Genomic DNA, 5,402 nt, shown 5'->3' on the forward strand with positions numbered 1-5,402 from the left:
TTTGAACGCAACATGGTTTTTGGTAAAGATAAATTCATTCTAATTTAATGTGATATTTCAAACAGGAAATTTGGCTGAGCACATCGATCCCCGAACACCGACTGACGGTAAAGCAACAGAATATCAAATCAGTAAATCTATTGACTTGGTGAAGAAGGTAAATTCCTCCCTGGTCTCCCAGTTCCAGAAGGCTGTGGGCCTTGTGGGCTTCACCAGCTCTCTCACTCAAGCTGGAGTCTCTAGGTGCAGACGTCATACGTCCATCACCACATTCTTCCGGCATCTGGAAGTCTGACAAAACACCACTCCAGTAGCTGTGTCTTCAGGTTTTGAGCCTAGAAGTGAATTTAAGAAGTGATCTAATCACACTCAACAAATTGATCGTACTGACTTCCACATTTCATGAGTAAATTCATCACACAGGAACAGGATGCGGTCTCTCTGACCAGCACTAACACTGTGATCAGTCAGGTATCATGGGGATGCGTGTTCTAAATGACGGGAGTATACAGACAGGATGGGAATGAACACCAATCTTATTGCATATGGTGTCTGGGCGAGCAGTAAAAACACTGTGATATGGGATGAAAATTCTTTACGTCTTGCTTCCTCTCAGCCCTTTTTTTCTCAAATCTGACGCAGCAGCAAGATCAGTCGACATACGTGGGAGAGCTGGGAGTCACTGGCATCTGATCCAGGATCTTACAAACATAGCAGGCAACCTCGATGATACGTTCTTCATACATCAAAATAAAGGGATGTTTCAGAAGGTCTTTATACTTTGGCTTTTTGGATTCATCCTTCATAAGGCACAAGTTGACAAAGTTGATGAAACTTGGGGAGAACTTGCATTCTCCAGAGTTGCTCAGCTGCGGAGGGTCCCCTTTCACAACGTGCGTGAGCTGATCGAACACATCTAGTACCACTTCGGGTAAGGAAACCGGCCTGTGGCTAACTCATACAATGTGATCCCCAAACTCCAGACTTCAAAGTGGACATCATATCCTTGTCGTGATGCACTCGGGTCTATTCTTTCAGGTACCATGTAAAGCCTACACCCGGCATCTCTTGTCTTAGCAATGGAGTCCACCAGCTGTCCACTGATGCCAAAGTCGCAGAGCTTAATATTTCCACTCCTGTCCAGAAGAATATTAGAAGGTTTGATATCTCTGTGAATGATTTTCAAGTTTTCTTTTAAGTGGTTTAGTGCTTTCACAGTTGCTAAAGTGATTTTGCCTAAAATTTCTTCTGAAATAACATCATCTAATACACTATATACATATTTGTAAAACTTATCAAATGAGGTAGACATGAGTTCCATACAGATCCAACAGTCACCCTCTCTGAAGAGTGCACCATAAAACTGAACAATGTACAGCAATCACTACTCCGCATTACTACATCCAAATCCATAAGAAGTTGGTTTTGTTCTTTTTCATCCACTGTTGACCGAACTCTTTTAACTGCCACTATTTGCCCACTTGGTTTGGGACATTTTTGTTGACAGAACCATAGGCTCCTCGTCCAATTTCTCCAAGGTCTTTCCAGTCCTCTGCAGTGAAATCCCAGTGCTGCTCAGGCGAGATCTTCAGTTTTCCTGACGATTGAATGCTGTGTGTTTTCAGTCTCTGTATAGGTGGGTTTTGAACTCCTGTAGGGTTGGGATTCAGAGTAAACCTTGCTGTAGATTTGAAAGGTGGATTTGCAAAATTCAACTTTAATGCTTGCGTTACCCTGCATGCTGCTGACAGCCGGGTAGCCCGGTGCCAGGGTCCCCAAGGGGCTGGGGTGCCACTGCCGCTGCTGCTCCTGGAGCCTTGGCCACCGCTCGGGCTTGGAGCCACCATTGTTGGGAGTGAGGAGCCCAGCAGCGCCGACGCCCGGGTGGCTGCAAGGCCTGTCTTGATTTTTATGGCTTTGTAATAGAGCTTGAAGCCCACGATGCCACCACTTTGATTTTCTTTTTCAACATACTTTTGGCTATTTAGGGTCTTTTATTTTCCATGCAAATTTTACGATTATTTGTTCCAGTACTGTGAAAAAAGTTGATAACATTTTGATAGGGACTGTATTGTCTGTGTAAATGGCTCTAGGTAGTATAGACATTTTAGCAATATTTGTTCTTCCAATCCATGAGCACGGATGTTTTTCCATTTCTTTGTGTCTTCCTCAATTCCTTCCATGAGTGTTTTATAGTTTTCTGAATACAGATCCTTTGTCTTTTTGGTTAGATTTCTTTCAGGTGTCTTGTGCTTTTGGATGCAGTTGTAAATGGGAGCTATTCCTTAATTTCTCTTTCATCTGTCTCATTGTTGGTATGGAGAAATACAATTCATTTCTGTGCATTGATTTTATATCCTGACACTTTTACTAAATTTCTGTATGAGTCCTAGCAGTTTTGGAGTGGAGTCTTTTGGGTTTTCCACCAAAAGGATCATATCATCAGCAAAGAGTGAGAGTTTGACTTCTTCGTGTTTGATTTGGATGCCTTTTATTTTGTTTCTAACAACAATGTCCACAATGGCCAAACTATGGAGAGAGCCCAGATGTCCTCAACAGATGAATGGATAAAGAAGATGTGCCATGAGGGGCGCCTGGGTGGCTCAGTGGGTTGGGCCGCTGCCTTCGGCTCGGGTCATGATCTCAGGGTCCTGGGATCGAGTCCCGCATCGGGCTCTCTGCTGAGCAGGGGGCCTGCTTTCCTTCCTCTCTCTGCCTGCCTCTCTGCCTACTTGTCCTACTTGTGATTTCTCTCTGTCAAATAAATAAATTAAAAAAAATCTTAAAAAAAAGAAGATGTCCATGAAACAGTCAACAAAACAAAGAGGCAACCCATGGAATGGGAGAAGATATTTGCAAATGACAGTACAGACAAAAGGTTGATAACCAGGATCTATAATGAACTCCTCAAACTCAACACACACAAGACGGGCAAACACATCAAAAAATGGGCAGAAGATATGAACAGACACTTCTCCAATCAAGACATACAAATGGCTATCAAAAACATGAAAAAATGTTCATCATCATTAGCCCTCAGGGAGATTCATGAGTGTTCTGTAGTTCCTTGAGTACAGTCCTTTACCTCTTTGGTTAGGTTTATTCCCAGGTATCTTATGGTTCTTGGTGCTATAGTAAATGGAATCGATTCTCTAATTTCCCTTTCTGTATTTTCATTGTTAGTGTATAAGAAAGCCACTGATTTCTGCACATTGACTTTGTATCCTGCCATGTTTCTGAATTGCTATATGAGTTCTAGTAGTTTGGGGGTGGAGTCTTGGGTTTTCCATATAAAGAATCATGTCATCTGCGAAGAGAGAGAGTTTGACTTCTTCATTACCAATTTGGATACCTTTTATTTCTCTCTGTTGTCTGATTGCTGTTGCTAGGACTTCTAATACTATGTTGAACAAGAGTGGTGAAAGTGGGCATCCTTGTCTTGTTCCTGATCTCAATGGGAAGGCTGCAAGCTTTTTCCCATTGAGGATGATATTTACTGTGGGTCTTTCATAGATAGATTTGATGAGGTTCAGGAATGTTCCCTCTATCCCTATACTTTGAAGCATTTTAATCAGGAATGGATGCTGGATTTTTGTCAAATGCTTTTTCTGCATCAATTGAGAGGACCATGTAGTTCTTCTCTCTTCTCATATTAATTTGTTGTATCACATTGATTGATTTGCGAATGTTGAACCATCCTTGTAGCCCAGGGATGAATCCCACCTGATCATAGTGGATAATCTTTTTAATGTGCTGTTGGATCCTGTTGGCTAGGATCTTGTTGAGAATCTTAGCATCCATATTCATCAGTGATATTGGTCTGAAATTCTCCTTTTTGGTAGGGTCCTTGCCTGGTTTGGGGATCAGGGTAATGCTGGCTTCATAGAAAGAGTCTGGAAGTTTTCCTTCTGCTTCAATTTAAAACCACATTGAGATATCACCTTATACCAGTTAGAATGGCCAAAATTAACAAAACAGGAAACAACATGTGTTGGAGAGGATGTGGAGAAAGGGGAACCCTCTTCCACTGTTGGTGGGAATGTAAGTTGGTGCAGCCTCTTTGGAGAACAGTGTGGAGATTCCTCAAGAAATTAAAAATAGAGCTTCCCTATGACCCTGCAATTGCTCTCCTGGGTATTTACCCCAAAGACACAGATGTCGTGAAAAGAAGGGCCATCGGTACCCCAATGTTTATAGCAGCAATGGCCACAGTCGCCAAACTATGGAAAGAACCAAGATGCCCTTCAACGGATGAATGGATAAGGAAGATGTGGTCCATATACATTATGGAGTATTATGCCTCCATCAGAAAGGATGAATACCCTACTTTTGTAGCAACATGGATGGGACTGGAAGAGATTATGCTGAGTGAAATCAGTCAAGCAGAGAGAGTCAGTGATCATATGGTTTCACTTATTTGTGGAGCATAACAAATAGCATGGAGGACATGGGGAGTTAGAGAGGAGAAGGGAGTTGGGGGAAATTGGAAAGGGAGGTAAACCATGAGAGACTATGGACTCTGAAAAACAATCTGAGGGGTTTGAAGTGGCGCATGGGTGGGAGGTTGGGGTACCAGGTGGTGGGTATTATAGAGGGCACGGATTGCATGGTGCACTGGGTGTGGTGCAAAAATAATGAATACTGTTGTGCTGAAAATAAATAAAAAATAAGAAAAGGGATTGAACGCTGGTTTCAGCTGATTATATAAAAAAGTGATGATGGATAAGTGGTCTTTTAAAAATCAACATCTGTTCCCTGTGTATCCTCTAGTCATATTTGCTTAGTTTACAATTCAGGCAAAATCTGGGCTGTTTTTAGCAAAGCCAACACATCAATGGAGGAAAACGCTGAATACCATTCTGATTTTGCATATTTACTTTACTGTCCTCTGAGTCTTTATTACTGGTGATGATTCAAGTATCATTGTAGCATGAAGATAAAACCAACAGTTACACTCTTCCATCTACAGACAGTTCCTATTATATGTGCATGGAACGCCTGGGGGCTGAGTCTTAAAACAGAGCTAAAATCCCGACTGCATAATGGGATTGTCGACTTCATCTCTTTGAGTACTAGAAAAATTGCCACATGAGATGATAAAATTGACAAGAAATAAAATACCGATATTTATTGTGCAATAAATGCAAAGAGGTCCTGTTAAAATATGCTGCCATTTGCCCCATATTCTGAAGTACTGAGGCACAGGTGTTTGAAGTAGGTTGATTCTGACTTGATCGATGAAGCTCATTGTTTTGCTAGCTGTGTGACTTACTTGAGTCATCTGGTGTTTTCGCAAATTCCCCATCTATAAAATGAAGATAGTACTTGTCTCACAGAGTTTTTCCAAGAAATAAGAGAATAGGGGCACCTTGGTTGCTCAGTGGGTTAAGCCTCTGCCTTCA

The 5,402-nt window shown here is 41.8% G+C and overlaps 1 pseudogene; it reads right to left on the bottom strand.

The window, feature by feature from the left end:
* Positions 1-650: 650 nt before the first annotated feature.
* On the bottom strand, positions 651-1,847 carry LOC122900616 (annotated as a pseudogene).
* Positions 1,848-5,402: the final 3,555 nt, after the last annotated feature.

This window comes from Neovison vison, chromosome 2, assembly GCF_020171115.1.
Source record: "Neovison vison isolate M4711 chromosome 2, ASM_NN_V1, whole genome shotgun sequence".
NCBI classification, from domain to species: Eukaryota; Metazoa; Chordata; class Mammalia; order Carnivora; family Mustelidae; genus Neogale; species Neogale vison.